Below are 18825 nucleotides of genomic sequence, written 5' to 3' on the forward strand. Positions count from 1 at the left end.
GTATTGTCCATATCCTGGGGCCAGTGCATTGACCAGGGTACCCCCAGGATCCTCCAACTTAAATTCAAGGCTTTTTAAGACCTTTTTAATACCATTTCAAATGAAATTCAATGCCAACTTTGTACCCATTCCGACAGAAGTATGAGGGGAAAATGTCAAATCTATATAAATTTCAAAACCTAGAAAATAATTATGTACAAGTAGGCTACTTGAATTAAATAACACATTGTATTTAAAGTATCAGTCATTTAATACAATTTATTGGGTTATAATATAATCCAATAAAATAAGATAATTACACTGCATAAGAGCACTTTTACTTGTTGTTATGTTGAATGCAGGACTTGTAACTGACAAGTAATTTGTAACTCTACAACACAGTTTTTTCTACTTTCAATACACGATCTGAGTAAGTCTTCCACCTCTGTATCACCAACAACAGTCGTGCATGAATACCTGCAGCTGTGTTTAACACTGAAAACACACAGCTCAGTTCAGCGTTTACTCAGGGATCTTAAGTTTTAAGGACAGGCAAGCACACACTGGAGCACACACTGGATTCCTGTCAGTTTCATAGTGAGAGCGGCGCGCCAGAAAAAAATATTGGCGGCGGCGCATATTAAATATATATTTATTAATGAATTGAATTAATTAAATATATTATAGTTTTTCCGCGTGAGAAATACAATGTGTGGCGGGACTGCGTGACAAAAGACCGAAATGGGTGACTGTCACGCTCAATGTGTAAACTGGTTTACTTGCAGCTCCGCTACAGTAGCAGCGAACCTTTAACGTTACCTGTAGTCACATGGTCTCTAAACAGTCCGCTCACCGTGAAGTCCTGCACGGATCAACAGATGTTAGAGCGCGGCGGCTGCTCGCTCAGTTTGTTCTAGCAGATTAATGGAGCCGCTCGGTGTTTGGCTAGCTAATAAGCCGTTAGCCTGTTACCTTGAGCTTTGTCTGAAGGCGCTGAGTGGCCAGCCAGGCTCGACACACCCGAAACATTCCGCACATCCGCCGCTCAGTTTAACCGCTAACCCCCCCCCCCGTACCAGTCAGAGAGGCGTGTTTACTTTGTGTCTCGGTCCTCCGGTGCGTCCAGAGACGGGGTCCAGTAAGTTTTTAAATTAGCCTACATTAGTAACAGTTCATTTTGTTACGGTATGAACTTAATCCTAGGAAAGGCGAAAAATATAAGACATTTGTAACGAAATCCAAGACTTTGTATACCAAATTCAAGGCTTTTAAGGCCTTAATTTGAGATTATCAAATTTAAGACTTTTTCAATGCTTTTAAGACCCCGCGGGTACCCTGATTGACATACAGTGGGTTAGTGTGAAGCCCCACCACACGATGTGTTGGATGGCTAAATGAGACGTTTCGCTGGTCGCTTTCGCGTATCCATCTGTGGTTGAAACTGTTTGTGTTCTTCTGTGAGTCAAATGTACTGGGGCTGGAGTCTCAACCCTGACGTCCTCTGTTCCAGCCTCGGTTTCAGGCTGAATTATTTCAGGAGCATTTTTAGGTACAACATTTTCCTCTCCAGGCTGGTGGTGATGGTGCCTCAGTCTATTAGCCCAGTAGTATTCATCCTCACTTGAGCTCTCCGAGTCCTCTGATGGATCTTTTGTTTTGTTCTCTTTGTTTTTTTAATAGGCAGATTTTTTTCAGTTTTTCTAACTGGTTCCTGCAGTGGTAAAGCATCACAGGCAATAACATGTTACGATGGAGAATTCTGCCTCTCCCTGTGCCACTTTCAGACTTGACTTCATAAACTGGGCTGTCTTTCCCCTTTTGGGAGACCACAACGTGTATTTGCTTTTCCCAATACGAACGCAACTTCCCAGGCCCTCCTCGTTCCGACATATTTCTCACAAGGACTCTGTCACCTGGGTAAAGCACTGCACTTTGCCTCTTTTGATCATAGTATGTTTTTCCTCTTGCGGTAGTCTTTTTGATAGTTTTGGATGCAATGTCATAAGCTTCTTTCATTTGTTGCTGCCATTTTTGAGCATATTCCTCATGGGAGTTACATCCTTCCTCCTCACTTATCCCAAATATTACATCAATTGGCAAACGTGGCTTTCTACCAAAAAGCAAATAGAAAGGAGAGTAACCCGTTGCTTCACTAGTCGTACAATTGTAGGCGTGTACAACTTTGCTCAAATAGTCGCTCCAATTTCCCTTTTTCTCCTCATCCAAGGTACGCAGCATAGATAACAATGTATGATTAAATCTTGGGTTCCCTTGTGGGTGGTAGGGGGTTGTTTTAGAGTTTGCAATGCCCGTGTATTTTTGCAGTTGCCCGAATAAACGGTTCTCAAACTCTCTGCCTTGATCATATTTCAGGGCAAAATCGTTAAAAATCTTGAGTCACGGCTCCGCACCATGGAATCAGAATCGTATGCTTCCGTAGCTAGCCAGCACCATGTAGTTAATGCGGGCCAACATACTGTAGCTTCTGTAGCTTCTGCTAGCTGTCCCCCGGCACACCCCAAGCAGCCGGGCGAGTGGGTGACTGTCCGAAGCGTAGCGTTAGATCTAGACCAGGGAGTGCACATGATGACGGTCGCTCTAAACCGGGGCGTCTTTGCCTCTCTAACAGTTTCTCCCTACTCAGTGATACACCCGCGCTGAAGCCAGTTCTGGTTATTGGGAGCTCTATACTGCAATATGTGAAGCCAGCCGCCGGGGGCGGCTACAGTAGGCCTACCTACGGTCATATGTGTCCCGCGGGCTGGAGCGATACATAGAAACCCATCTAAAGCTGCTGGCTAAAAGAACCGTAAATACAGTAAGATCATACTTCACGTAGGTGGTAATGGTCGTAAATCGGGAGATCACTAAAATGAATGTTGAGTCACTTTGCGCATACGCCAAAGACAATGTCGGACTCGGTAGTGTTCTCTGGACCCCGCGCCCAAACCTGACCAATGATGAAATGTACAGCCGTACGTCATCCTTCCACCGCTGGTTGTCGGGGTGGTGCCCAGCTAATGATGTGGGCTATGTGAATAACTGGAGGGCGTTCTGGGGAAAGCCTGGTCTGATTGAGAGAGACGGCATTCATCCCACCTGGGACGGTGCCGCTCTCATATCAAAAAATCTGAACGAGTTTATCAGACATAAACCATGACAACCCAAGTTTGATATTAGTAATCAGAGGTGCAGTGCAATGCGCCCCTCTGTGCTTCCGTTGGAGCAGTCGCCCACTCATAGTCTAATAAACACGGTGTCTGTCCCCCGGCTCAGATTGGTTAAATCAAAGGTAAACAAAAGATGCGCTATACTTAACAACCTAATTGGAATTAAAACGACTGCAATAGAACAAAATAGGAAAATTAGATGTGGACTATTAAATATTAGATCTCTGTCTTCTAAAGCAGTATTGGTAAACGAGTTGATATCAGATAATAACATTGATTTATTTTGTCTTACTGAAACCTGGCTGGGCCATGAAGACTATGTTAGTCTAAATGAAGCCACTCCTCCCAGTCATATTAATACTCAAATTCCTAGAGGCTCAGGCCGAGGAGGGGGAGTTGCAGCCATCTTTGATGCAAGCCTGTTAATTACTCCTAAACCTAAATTACATTATAACTCATTTGAAAGTCTTGTTCTTAATCTTCAACATCCAAAATGGAAAACATTACAGCCAATTATATTCGTTTTTTATTTACAGGGCTCCAGGTCCGTATTCTGAATTTTTATCTGAATTCTCAGAGTTTTTATCATGTTTAGTCCTTAAATCAGACCAAGTACTTCTTGTAGGTGATTTTAATATCCATGTGGACGTTGACAATGACAGCCTTTGTACTGCTTTCAACTCATTACTGGATTCAATCGGTTTCAGTCAGTGTGCACAAGGCGGCGACTGTTTTAACCACACCCCCGACCTTGTGCTGGCATATGGTATTGAAATTGAGGATTTAATAATATTTTCGCAGAATTCCGTATTATCAGATCATTCTTTAATCACTTTCGAATTCTTACTACCTGATTATATTAAATTAGATAAAAGCTCCTACACCAGATGCCTATCTGACAGTGCTATAGCTAAATTTAAAGAAGATATTCCAACAGCATTCGACTCTATGTCATGCCTTAACATAACAGAGGACCTGTATGTTAACCTCAGTCCCTCTCAAATTGATGCCTGTAGACGGTGCTACGACATGCCTACGGAACGAACCCTAAGACTGCGGTGCCCCTGAAAAGAAGATGATGAAGCAAAGGAAACTAGCACCTTGGTATAACTCCCAAACTCGCAATTAAAACAAATCTTCGAAACCTCGAATGTAAGTGGCGTTCCACAAAAGTGGAAGAATCTCGTTTGGATTGGCAAGAAAGTCTCAAAACCTATAGGAAGGCCCTAAGAAAGGCCAGATCAGACTATTACTCATCACTAATAGAAGAAAACAAGAACAACCCAAGGTTTCTTTTCAGCACTGTCGCCAGGCTGACAGATAGCCACAGCTCTACTGAGCCATCTATTCCTCTAGCTCTGAGTAGTGATGACTTCATGAGCTTCTTTAATGATAAAATTACAATTAGAGATAAAATTCATCACCTTTTACACTCAACTTCTAACGGTTCACCTTTAAACGCAGAGTCGCTAGAAATAACGACTAGTCTCGACACATACTTAGACTGCTTTTATCCTATAGACCTTCAACAATTAATGTTAAAGATATCCTCAGCTAAGCCATCTACCTGTGTCTTAGACCCCATACCAACGAGACTACTCAAAGAAGCATTACCTGTGGTTAACACCTCATTACTAGATATGATCAATATGTCTCTATTAACAGGTTATGTACCACAGTCATTTAAAGTAGCTGTGATAAAACCTCTTCTGAAAAAACCCACCCTGACTTCTGAGGTCTTAGCAAACTATAGACCTATATCTAACCTTCCCTTTCTCCAAGATCCTTGAGAAGGTGGTTGCTAATCAGTTATTTGATTTTCTACATAGCAATAGTTTATTTGATGACTTTCAATCAGGATTTAGAAAGAATCATAGCACAGAGACGGCACTGGTGAAAATTACTAACGACCTTTTAACTGCTGCAGACAAAGGTCTTGTCTCCATTCTTGTTTTACTAGATCTTAGTGCTGCATTTGACACTATTGACCATTCAATCCTGTTACAGAGATTGGAACACTTGGTCGATTAAAGGAATTGCATCCTGAGTTGGTTTAGGTCCTAATTCTCTGATCGATCTCAATTTGTGAATGTTAATGATAAATCCTCCAAGTACGCAAAGTTAGCCATGGGGTTCCTCAAGGCTCAGTGCTTGGACCAATTCTATTCTCCTTATATATGCTTCCTCTAGGCAATATTATTAGAAAACACTCAATTAACTTTCACTGTTATGCGGATGACACCCAATTATACTTGTCAATCAAACCAGACGAAACCAGTCAGCTAGCTAAATTTCAAGCGTGCATTAAGGATATAAAATCCTGGATGACCTATAATTTTCTGATGTTAAACCCTAACAAAACTGAAGTTATTGTGCTGGGCCCTAAACACCTCCGAACTTCATTATCTAAAGATATAGCTACTCTGGATGGTATTGCCCTGGCCTCCAGCACCACTGTTAGAAATTTAGGAGTTATCTTTGATCAGGATATATCCTTTAATGCCAATCTAAAACAAACCTCAAGAACAGCCTTTTTTCATCTTCGTAATATTGCCAAAATTAGGAATATCCTGTCTCAAAACGACGCTGAAAAACTAGTCCATGCATTTGTTACTTCCAGGCTGGACTATTGTAATTCCCTACTGTCAGGTTGCTCAAATAAGTCTCTTAAGACTCTCCAGCTGATACAGAATGCTGCAGCGCGTGTTCTCACAAGAACTAAGAAAAGAGATCATATTTCTCCTGTATTAGCTTCTCTGCATTGGCTTCCTGTTGAATCCAGGATTGAGTTTAAAGTCCTTCTCTTGACCTACAAAGCTCTACATGGTCTAGCACCATCATATCTAGAAGAGCTCCTAATACCCTATTGTCCCACTAGAGCACTGCGCTCCCAGAATGCAGAGTTACTGGTGGTACCTAGAGTCTCTAAAAGTAGAATGGGAGCTAGAGCCTTCAGTTATCAGGCTCCTCTCCTATGGAACCAACTACCGATCTGGGTTCGGGGGGCAGAAACTGTCACCTCATTCAAGAATGAACTTAAAACTCTCCTATTTGATAAAGCTTATAGTTAGGGAGTGAGGAGTTGCAGTGTTCACCTAACTGGCCCAACTGCTTCTCTTCATAATTGTTAGATTAATAATACATAACAAAGTAGAGGGAGGCAGGCAAGCCAAGCCCGATCCGGCAGGGGGAGAGTTCTAAGCCCGAAAAAGCTACCTCTCCTTATGACCTGTCTCTCTTAGTTACCTGTTATAGTTATGCTGTTATAGTTCTAGACTGCCGGGGGACTTCCTTCCTTTGACACACTGAGCTGCTCTCTCCTCTCCCTTTCTATTACTGTTACTGTTACTATTACTATTACTGTTACTATTACTATTACTATTACTATTTGTGTGCAGCCCGTCCCAGAAATGTTTGTTACTAATCCTAGCTTCTGGGGAGTTTACTCCCCGGAGTCCTTATGCTTTTTTTCCCCCAGCGTATTTCCTTGGAGAACGTTGGCACCAAGATCCTGGTTGCAGCTGTCGCCGTGGTCCTGCTGCACTCCCTGCTGAGCTCAGCGGTGCCCTGCAATGTCATGCTGCGTCCTGCTGAACCCTGCAGCTTCCCGCTACATCCAGTCACTGTTCCATTATTAATGTGACTACTATCGCCACTGTTCATCACACCCCCAACCGGCTCGTCAGACACCCCCAAGAGCCTGGGTCTGTCCGAGGTTTCCTTCCGAAGGGTTTGCTCGCGACTCGCGCCCCGACTGCTTGCTCTTGAGGGAATTACTGGAATTGTTGGAATTGTTGGGGCTTTGTAAATTATAGAGTGTGGTCTATACTCTTATCTGTAAAGTGTCTCGAGATAACTTATGTTATGATTTGATACTATATATAGAATTGAATTGAATTCATAACAACAGTTATCTCGAGACACCTTACAGATAGAGTAGTAGCCCCAACAATTCCAGTAATTCCCTCAAGAGCAAGCATTAGCAGTGGCTGTTGCGACAGTGGCGAGGAAAAACTCCCTTTTAGGAAGAAACCTCGGCAGACCCAGACTCTTGGTAGGCGGTGTCTGACGGTGCCGGTTGGGGATGTGATGAACAGTGGCAATAATAGTCCTAGTAAAGATAATGGAACAGTGACTACAATGGTAGTCGTAGTAGTTCATGTCATAGCAGGGCACAGCAGAGCATGGGTGGACGCAGTGGACGTGGCAGGGCGCAGCAGGATGCAGCCGGACCACAGCGACAGCTGCACCCAGGACCCAGATCTTGTTGCCACTCTAATCCAAGGAAATATTCTGGGCGAAAAAAGAAACAAATTGACTCCAGGGAGTAAACTCCCCAGAGCTAGATTAGTAACAAGCATTTCTGGGACAAGGATGCACACAAAAGGAAACAAATGAAAAGGGAGAGGAGAGAGCAGCTCAGTGTGTCATAGGAAGGAAGGAACTTCCCCGGCAGTCTAGAATTATAATAGCATAACTAAGAGAGACAGGTTAAGGAGAGGTGCCTGGTTGGGCTAGAACTCTCCCCAACCGGATCGGGCTGTACTGGCCTGCCTCCCTCTACTCTCACTATATAATTAATTATATGATGGATAAATCTGATGACTATGAAGAGAAGCAGAGAAAAGCAGGGGTGCTGTATCTGCAGCTATACACCCTGCCCCGCCGGTCTAGGCGTACGCTGCAACTCCTCACTCCCTAACTATAAGCTTTATCAAAGAGGAGGGTTTTCAGTTTATTCTTAAATATGGTGACGGTGTCTGCCCCCCGAACCCAAATTAGGAGCTGGTTCCACAGGAGAGGAGCCTGGTAGCTGAAGGCTCTGGCTCCCATTCTACTTTTAGAGACTCTAGGAACCACAAGTAGCTCTGAATTTTGGGAGCGCAGTGCTCTAGTGGGACAATAAGGTACTAGGAGCTCTTCTAGATATGACGGTGCTTGACCATTTAGAGCTTTGTAGGTCAGGAGGAGGATTTTAAATTCAATCCTGGATTTTACAGGGAGCCAATGCAGAGAAGCTAATACAGGAGAAATATGATCGCTTTTCTTAGTTCTCGTCAGAACACTTGCTGCAGCATTCTGGATCAGCTGGAGAGTCTTGAGGGACTTATTTGGGCAACCTAATAGTAAGGAATTACAGTAGTCCAGCCTGGAAGTAACAAATGCATGGACAAGTTTTTCAGCATCGTTTTGCGACAGGATGTTCCTAGTTTTAGCAATATTACAAAGATGAAAAAAGGCTGTTCTTGAGGTTTGTTTTAGGTGGGCGCTAAAGGATATATCCTGATCAAAAATAACTCCTAGATTTCTAACAGTGGTGCTGGAGGGCAGGGCAATGCCATCCAGGGTAGCTATGTCTTTAGATAATGAGGTTCGGAGGTGTTTGGGGCCCAGCACAATCACTTCATTTTTGTTTGAGTTTAACATAAAAAAATTGTAGGTCATCCAGGATTTTATATCTTTAATGCACGCTTGAAGTTTAGCTAACTGACCGGTTTTGTCTGGCTTGATTGACAAGTATAATTGGATGTCATCTGCATAACAGTGAAAATTAATTGAGTGTTTCCTAATAATATTGCCTAGAGGAAGCATATATAAGGAGAATAGAATTGGTCCAAGCACTGAGCCTTGTGGAACGCCATGGCTAACTTTAGCGTACTTGGAGGATTTATCGTTAATATTAACAAATTGACGATTGATCAGAGAAATAGGACTTAAACCAGCTTAGTGTGATTCCTTTAATGCCAACTAAATGTTCCAGTCTCTGTAACAGGATTGTATGGTCAATAGTGTCAAATGCAGCACTAAGATCTAATAAGACAAGTATGGAGATAAGTCCCTTGTCAGCAGCAGTTAGAAGGTGCTGTCTCTGTGCTATGATGCATTCTAAATCCTGACTGAAAGTCCTCAAATAGACTATTCCTATGAATCCTTGAGAAGGTAGTCGCTAATCATAGGAAACGGACCTCAGGGCAAACATGGCATTTCCTTTGGTCGACGATCCCGTTGATGAAGAAGCTACTTTATTTCGCAGGGTGTTATATGTCGGGAGATGATATTGAAACCCAGACATTTTAATTTTCAGATAACTTCCTATTTGAGCGGTATCATTTTTCTTCCCAGTCGATCAGTTTTGTAGCCTAGGCTACATAACCTTATCCGTCCTCATATCACTAACGTCACCCATCTATGCTCTTACATCCCAGCAGATTATTTGTGTCTCATTACGTTTTTTTGTTTTTAGTAAAGCCACTGTAGCAAAGCGCCTTCAGAAGAGTGTGAGTGTAAACGCTTTGAAATAAAAGATTATTAATTATAATTCTGTTAATGATGGTGCTGCAGCCTCAGAATGGGAGCAGTAGGCCTAGGACTTTTTCGTCCGCAGTGTTGCACCTAAATGAAATAGATTATAGGTTCAATACCATTTAATCAGTAATATTAGGCTATACTATGATTAAATATGATATACACTATCAGTGTTGTCACAGTTACTTTGAAAAAGTAACTTAGTTACTTTACAGATTACTTGATTTTAAAAGTAACTTAGTTACTTTACAGATTACTTGATTTGACCCAATTTATAAATGGGGTGCCCAATCCAAACTTCTGTAGCGCCTGCAAAACATACCCCCATTCTACTCTATCGAACGCTTTTTCAGCGTCGAGAGAAAAAGCTACCTTAGGTTCAGCACTATTCCTTGTCTGCCATACCAAGTGTAATAACCTACGAACATTGTCTGCTGAAGACCTTCCTTTGATAAAACCGACCTGATCCAGGTGAATAAGACTGCAAAAATGTTTCTCTAGCCTTGTAGCCAAAATTTTAGCCAATATTTTAGCATCCACATTTATCAAAGAGACTGGTCGGTAGTTACCGCACTGCTGAGGGTTCTTGCCTTTTTATGTATAAGTGTTATTACAGCAGATTGCATACTCTCTGGCATATTACCAGTGTTAAGTGCCTCCCTATAACTTTAAGAAGTCTTGGGGCTAACATGTCAGAGAATATCTTCTAAAAATGTTGTCCCCTGGGGACTTACCAGAACTTAGACTCTTTATAGCCTGTTAGACCTCTACTAAAGTAACATCCCCTCCAATTTCTTTTTGTGATTCTTCTGACAAGGATGGCAGATGGGACTGGGACAAGAACTCATCCACCATGTCCCGGTCTTCAGTGCTCTGGGATGTATATAATGATTGGTAAAAAGTCCTAAATGCTTCATTGATCTCTCCAGGGTCTGTTACTAAAACCCCCTCCTCATTCTCCACAGAGGTTATTGGTGTCCGATTATATTGTTGTTTAACCCTCTGGGCCAAGAACCTCCCCGCCGTTTCCCCTTACTCGTAGTACTTGTGTCTGCACTGGAACAGTGCAAACTCTGCTTTCTTTTGCAATATAGAGTTCAATTCAAGCTTAAGTTTATTTAAATGTGAGAGTACTCCCGGGTTCAGCTGAGATGCATGTAACTTTTTGAGGGCTTTCATTTATCCCTCTAATTCACGTAAGCGCTTACTTGCCTATTTTTTCAGGTAAGAGGAGTGTTGTATCAAGCGACCTCTTAAGATCACCCCAGGTTTGAAAAATCATGACAGAAAACCTCCTCTCCCTCATACAGAAAATTTAGAGCACTTTGCAAAACTGGACTAAAGTGGGCTTATCCCTGCTGGGTAAGATAAACATTCTAAAAATGATCACAGTCCCACAAATCAATTATATTACTACTACCTACTTTCTAAAAGCTTCCCCTCCTCATTACTAACAAAGTTTAATAAGACAGTAAATTATTTTTTGTGGGCAGGCAAAAGACCTTTTAACAGAATAAATATACTACTGTATATACAGCTAGTAGAAGTGGGGGGTCTCAGCTTGCCAAGAGTGGATTGGTACCACTCTGCTTTCTCCCTTAACCAGCTGTCCAAAATATATATGATAGAAGATCAAGCTCCTCCATGGGTCTCGATGGAAAGGGAACTTACAGATCCGTTCCCCATTCAGGCTTCTATATCGCAAACAGGTGGAGAAATCCCATTTAGGTATCCACTGTTGGCATTTGCGAAAGAAACCTGGAGAGTTTCACATCAGGTGACAGGATTAAGGCCCTCCTTCACAAAAAAATCATCAACCTGGCATAACAAACTATTGAAAATAGGCAAAAAAAAACTCTATTAGAAGACATGGGTCTTTTTATTGAAGATGTGTTGATGTGTTCATGACATTTGACCAGATAATGACTACGTATAACATTCCTAAGAAATTTCATTTCATTTCATTCAGATCACTATTCTTGTCTCTGTTGAATGAAGAAAATCATATTCCTGACATCAAAACATTGAGTGAAGTTTGGAATGAATGAAGAATGCAGACATTATCACGGTCCGATGACGTCATGGACATGCTTAATCACTGGCCATTGGGATGTACCACTGGTAGAAAGAGAAAGGCTGGTTTGTCTCCGCCAGCAGCTCAAGTTTGCAAGAATTTGCCAAATATTAAGATTTGTGGCAAACTAAGATAAACAGTATGATATATATGATAAAACGGCATACAGATAGGCATCTTGAGGCATCTTACACCAAAAACACACCGGGCCGGCCCGCATGCTGCAGCAATCTTTTCGGCATCCCCTTTATTTCTTCTGCAAGCCACAAGCAAATGTGTCAAGCCAGGTACAGTAGGTAATTACATACAGGAAGGTCACAGGGAGGCTGGAGACATTACAAAATAAAACAAATTTTCAAAATAAAACACGCTTTTATGGTGATTTTGACTGTCTTGACTTCTCAGCTGTGTCTAAAGCGAGACAGGCGATCTGCAGGCACACAAAGAGAGACGGACAGACAGAGAGAGAGTGACACACACACACACACACACACACACACACATCCACAACCAAACAACCACTCCCAGAGAGAGAGAGAGAGAGAGCTGTTCTATAGAGTGGAGAGGAGCAGGATCACTTTGTGACCTCCGTGGAGAAATGCACATCTGGTATGAATAGCCAGGCGCGCGCTTCACAGATAGTTAGCACCTCAACTCAACATAGGCTGAGGTGAGACACTCTGCAGCCCATCTGAACGCTCCCTCTACCTCATACCCTTCCCTTCCTGTAGGTTAGCTGCTGGGGTTAACACCTCCGAGCAGATACGATACCTGCTAATGGAGCCAGCACTGACCTTTGAGTAGAGCCATCCACCCTAGCTTCAAGAGAGAAACTCACAACCTGGAGTATTACCTTTGTTTCCCCTCCCGTTTCAGAACTTGTCGAAGTTTGCAGAGCAAGGTGACAAGGTTATTCTGAGTGGCTTCAAAGACGGCACTGTTGACAACGGCTTGCATGAGGAACAATAATAATATTGAAATCTCTCTGTCTCTCAATTTCTTTCTTTGTCTCTTTACCTCTCTCATCCAGCCCCCACAATACAGGGTCATGGGATTGTGTGGGTGGCATCGGTAAATAGATAATCATCTCCCTTGGCAAAATAGACTTACAAACACACACGCATCCTCACACGCACCGGGCAGGATTGTGTATGCCCCCACACTTACACACTCTTCAAACAGGTCTTCTCTCTTTTCTAGATTAGTAAATAGGAGAATGATGGAGTGATAAGTAGGCAAGGGTTTTGCAATGCAACTGGCAGCAGCAGCACTACAGACAGACACAACTAAATAATGAAGCCCCATTTATTATTACTGCACATGGAACAAGCTGAGAGCTGTTTGAAGTGCTCTGGCTTCCCCTTCATCTCCTCTCCTTCTGTCTCTCTCTCCCTTTAATTCTGTCCTTTTTATTCCTTCCGTCTCTATCTCTAAGTCATGCTCTGTCTTCTTCCTTGTTCTCTCTCCCTCCTTTTTGTTTCCCTGTCTCTTGGATGAGCTTATCATTGTATAAAGAACAGCCTATTTTTTCAACAGTGTGTGCTTGTAAAAAATGTTGTCCTAAGGTAAGATAACTTCATTCAGCCATGTAGGGAAATGACGTAAGTGCAGTAGCAAAAGTAAAATTGATCAGAAGAGGGAGTGAATCAGAATCCATATCATGATTCACGATCAAAATGTATTTAATTAAAAGAACACGGTTACTCAGACATGCTGGTGACACGTTCTATACTAGCTACATAACAGACCTGCAAACTCTAGAGTAGTGGAAAAATGTGGCAGGATATGAAACTAAAATCAGGTAGAGGTGGTCTGGGGGCATTTTCCCCCAGAAGAAAGTTTTTGTGATTTTAATATGCAAATAAGGCTTTTTGGAGCAAGAAAACAACGTCTTTGTTTAATAAACAAATAGGTTTACTTGTTTGATAATATATATTATATATTGTTGGATTATAATTATTGTTGCATTAATTTATTCATCATTTTAATGTTGCAGCTGGTTAATGTGGAACTAATTTAATTTATTTAGCCTATATATCTATAATATATAATTTTTTTTTTTTTTTTTGTTTTCTTTTTTTATTAATTAAAATGTAAGAAAAAAATAATTATTTATATATATTTTTTTTTGTTTTTTTTTTTTTTTTTTTTTTTTTTTTTTTTTTTTTTTTTTTTTTTTTTTTTTTTTTTTTTTTTTTTTTTTTTTTTTTTTTTTTTTTTTTTTTTTTTTTTTTTTTTTTTTTTTTTTTTTTTTGTGGGTGTTTGGTTTTTTTTTTTTTTTTTTGTTTTTTTTTTTTTTTAATATTAAATATAAAATTTAAAATTTATAGGTTTAATTTTTAATTTTTGTTTTTTTTTTTGGGGGGTGTTTTTCTTTTTTTTTCTCTTATTTTGTATTTTGGTTTGTATTATAAGTAATAAAAAAAAAAAAAAAAAAAAAAAAAAAAAAAGTGGTTGTGGGGGGGGGGAAGAGGGGGGGTAGCCAAAAGATATTATTTTGTGGGGGTTTGGTTGTGTGGTTGTTGTTTTTGTTTGTTTTATATTATTATTTTTTTTTTATTTTTATTTATTTATTTATATATGTTTTTATTTTTTTTAAAAAAAAAAAAAAAAAAAAAAAGGGGGCACCACCCGCGTCAGGGACCAATAATCAAACTGTGGAACAGTCTCATTTCTGTAGTAATCCTTTAAAAGGAAACAAAGGAAGGTGTGAATTCGAGCACGGACCTGTATTCACCAGCAATTATCACAATAAGTACACAAATAATCACCAGCAACTGCTAATTAAGTATAATCGAATTTATTAACGTCACAATTATCAGTAGCCAATCAATAATCCTTCAATAATAAAACGTATATACTTTTTACAATATCACAACCAAACAAAGCAAAAACAAAGCAGCATATGTCATGAACACGTCTGTGTCTGTGTGTGTGTGTGTAACAGTGAGTGAAAGTGGAGGGGGGCGGTGTCGAAATGTAGTTCTAACACCAAAACTACAAAATGGCTACTTCTGTGAGCTGCACAAAACTATTTAGCCTCAAGAGGGCGGTAGTGGTGCTGTGTGCACGAGGAGGGGTTGAACAGGTCGAGGGGGTTGCTAGGCAACGTGCACGCTTAACCCAGCCCTGGTCATGTGTTAGCCTGTTAGCTCTGTACAAACGTAAGCCGACCCCACGTGGTTAAGCTAGCAGCGTTAGCTCAGGAGCTACGTGGCTAGCTTGTGTCCGTGTGTGTCAGTAAAAGGAAAAAGAGTAAAGGAGGAAAACACTCTGATCTTAGTTATCGATAATGGCCAGCTCCCTCAGCCACTCAGGTCTGGACCACACGTGTAGTTAGGACAGACTGAGAGTTTTGACTTACCGAGGGAAACGGTCACTATAACCACTCCAGTGGCTAACAGCTGATTCACCGCGATTATCTCGCGGACAGTAACTAAACTCCGTGAAAGGAGTGATTTAGCAGGTAGCGATTACGGTTTTACCTAGCTACTTAAAGTGATGGTTCGGAGCAATTCACCTTAGGGTCCTTTGCACCATGACCTCGAGCCAAACACCCCCCCAGAAGCTTTTTTCACCTGGGTCTAACATTGGGAGAGTTAGCGTAGAGTAGCGTAACTTACAAGATATACAAACGTGGGTCCGTTAGCCCCTGCGCTAAGCTATTCAGCTGATAACGCTACTCTAGCTAACTCTCCCAATGTTCGACCCAGGTGAAAAAAGCTTCTGGGGGGGTGTTTGGCTCGAGGTCAGGGTGCAAAGGACCCTAGGGTGAATTACTCCGAACCATCACTTTAACACCACATAATCAACAGTATCGTGATCAATTATACATTCACAGAAACAGATTAATAACCAGATATGGGCCAATACATGATTACAATCACAGATCACATTAATGGCAACAAGCGGTAGCGAACCCTTTGCTCATTAATAAACAAACCAAACACACTAGTTCTAACATCTGCCCAGAACTGTGTAAGCCTCTTACGGTACATGTGTTGTTTGTAGTTAATCTCTCGCCAGAGTGTAACGATCCGTTTCGTCCAGAGCAGTGGACGACACGCGATCCAGGTCGACGACGCAAGAAGAGCGGAACGTAGTCCTTTTCTTGAATTCGGGCTGATTAAATCCGCTGCAGATAGAGGAAATACTGGGCCAGTGTTCCTCGGATCCCCTTTGTATATCAGAAAGATATAAAATGTCCCAGCTCAATCTCGACCAGCGAGGTGATGCTGGCTAGCTAGTCCGGACTAGTGCACCTCCTGTCAGTAAAATGGATTACCGTGGAAAGCGAAGGCACAAACGCCGACAGCTTTTATCCTTCCTCCACCTCCTAGTGGCAGGGTGGTGCATTCAAAGGCCCGACAGCCAATGGGAAACGCGCAACCTTGTCACAGGTGTGAAGCAGTTCTTTGTCTCACCACCAGTCTGCCTTGCCCTCCATGTGTTGGAGGTAGAATCTCCATTTTGGCGACTCTGCTTCCAAGTGGCGGCTTGTAGGAGTTTGGTGAAACTGGCTTTGGGATTCACATGTAGGCCAAGATCCTTTGTCTTGCCTTCCCTGTGTCCCTTGTTTCTGCAGTCAGCTCAATCTGAGCCATTTTTGGTTAACATTAATGTTTAACCCCTTGCTTGGTCGCAACAATGCAGAATGCTTTACAACAGGGGGGTGTTAGGGCCTTTGACTCTTTTCCTGCTTCCAACATTAGCTACATGATTGCTGGATATAACAAACTTACTTTTCTTCACTTTCCTGGAGCATGAGCAGATAGCTGAAAGGAACATTGCGATTGTTGTGTGGAATAAGGTTGGCAAAAAAAAGGTGCTGTGCTTTTCCGTGTCTATTTTTTCGCTAAGAGGAAGCTCAACAAAAAGCCATTTGCCAACATTAAATATCAAACAAAAGCCAGACACTATATAGTATTAAGTTGCTGTGAGCTGTAGCCTACATTCACCTCTTCTAACTAGAGGCAGAACATAAAGTAATCTCAGAGATTATTCCTTCACAGCGCTGTGCAATGTGAGAAAATCTCAGAGCTGAACCGGGCAGACACAGCACTTTTCATCAGACTCACCCTGGGTCGGGTTAATTAAGTCTACTGCTAACTAGTAACATTACCGTCGCCAAAACACCCCCGCGAATCAAATCCCCTACTTCACCGTTAACTGTCAAGCCACTAAACCTGTATGGAAATGAACACCTCTGCTGAAATGTTTAATTTGTTAATGATCATACAACACAAGACAACAGCATCTCTCTCTCTCTCTCTCTCTCTCTCTCTCTCTCTGCGCATACACACATGCACACACACACACACTCACACAAACAAACAGTCCAGTTCTGGTGGTTGATTAACGCAGATATGTGCTTAGCTCTCATAACGGGCCGGGTGGGTAGGGCACTGCCATGAGTCCATGACGCTAATGTCTGATTACTCCACATTGTCATTGTGATATTTTGTGATTACATTCTGATTCTGCAATGTTCTCTGTCTGCTAAATCAGTAAGTCAGTAGTAGGGTATACATCCTTCTGTAAGTAATTTATGGGTACAATTTGGTTTTGATGAATTCTACAAGCAGCAATACCACAGGCCAAGCAATCGGCCCGTTCCAAACAGGCACATTTGCAACGGGCACTGCACTAGTTGATATAATAATGTCATCATTTATTTATTATTATTATATTTTGTATTGTTAAGCTGAATATGCAAATTAACTGGTAACTAAGGCTGTCCAATGTGGTGGAGTAAAAAGTATAATATTTGCCCCTGAGATGTAGGAGTATAATGTAGCAGAAAATAGAAAAATAGAAAATAGTACACTCTCAAATTTGTACTTAATTTGTACTTACTGCTACTTGTAAATGTAGGCTAGTTACTTTCCACTACTGGTAATTGAGTTGAGAAATGCCATGATTTAAGCTAATGCTAGCTATTTTAGTTAACATAACATATAAGAAAGGTGGCTTGAAACAGTCCGCAACGTTATTTACGTTGCATTTTTCTGTAAAGGGCCTTTCAGACCAATCACGGGAACGGCACTCTGAAACCCATTATTTCCAATGGCTTGCGCCGCGCTAAAATGTTTTTTCGCTGTGTCAAGCTTGTGCTGCTGCTGCGCTCAAACAGCGTTTGGTCTGAAAGGCCCTTAAGGCAGCGGCAACTGTGCCGTTACCAGCACTTTATTTGCTGAGGCTGCAGGTACTCAAACATGACTCACGTGTACATGGACAATCATTCTCACGTAATTCACTTTAGCCTTAGCAAATAAAGTGCCACACTGTATCCTCCAAATAGGGTCCATTTTTTAAGTCAAATTTAATGCTTTTCAAGACCTGTTTAAGGCCACTTCAAATAAAATAATGTTTGGCAAAAATATTTGATAGGAAAGAGAATTGATTGAGTCATTAATAAGATAAACTAACTTAATAGCTTAATAATGTCCTTATAATCCTTGTGCATCCTCAAAAACAAAAATTATACAAGTAGATTCGAAAAGGCAATCTGATTGGTCAGCTAGACATGTAGAACGTGCTCAAATTAGCATGACAGCCAATACATCCGTGATGACAGCACACCCAGAGCCATTTGAGCACACCAGGCTCATCACTTAAAATATTACTCTGCCATTTCCATGTCAACATCACAGAATTTTAACAAAAACTATTTTTTAAACATTTGTATTCATGAAAATAAATCAGGGACCACAGTGAAACACAAAGAAACTCTCCAACATATTTATATTTCAGTCAGGAACACTCTCGGATGGAATGGAAAATGGAAAAACAGTTATACTTAACGATGAAGGCTCTCTTCTGATGATGCTCCCTGGATCAGCCAAGCTGCACGCTAAGATGACACAGGGAGCACGCTACTGAGACCCCCCTGTACACAAGAGTAGGCCCATGTGGTCCTGCTCCGCGCCCTGCTATGCCCTGCAGTGCCCTGCTATGTCCTGCAGTGCCCTGCTACACCCTGCTTTGCCCTGCTACGTCCTGCTATGCCCTGCAGTGCCCTGCTACATCCTGCTATGCCCAGCAGTGCCCTGCTATGCCCTGTAACGCCCTGGAGTGCCCTGCTACCAGGGACGGACTGGGACTACAAAACAGCCCTGGACTTTCTCCCAAATAGGCCCATCATCCGGCCATTCGCCCCTAGCTGTGCATGACAGACATTAGCCAGGAAGTCCTGATACTATGCCACAATACTGTAGCCTAGCAGACGAGGTGTTCACAGCAAGTAACATCTCAAAAACTATTTTGAGAATTGGGGTTGTGTTTATTAGCCATTTG

The sequence above is a fragment of the Perca fluviatilis genome, chromosome 21, assembly GCF_010015445.1.
Source record: "Perca fluviatilis chromosome 21, GENO_Pfluv_1.0, whole genome shotgun sequence".
Taxonomy (NCBI): domain Eukaryota; kingdom Metazoa; phylum Chordata; class Actinopteri; order Perciformes; family Percidae; genus Perca; species Perca fluviatilis.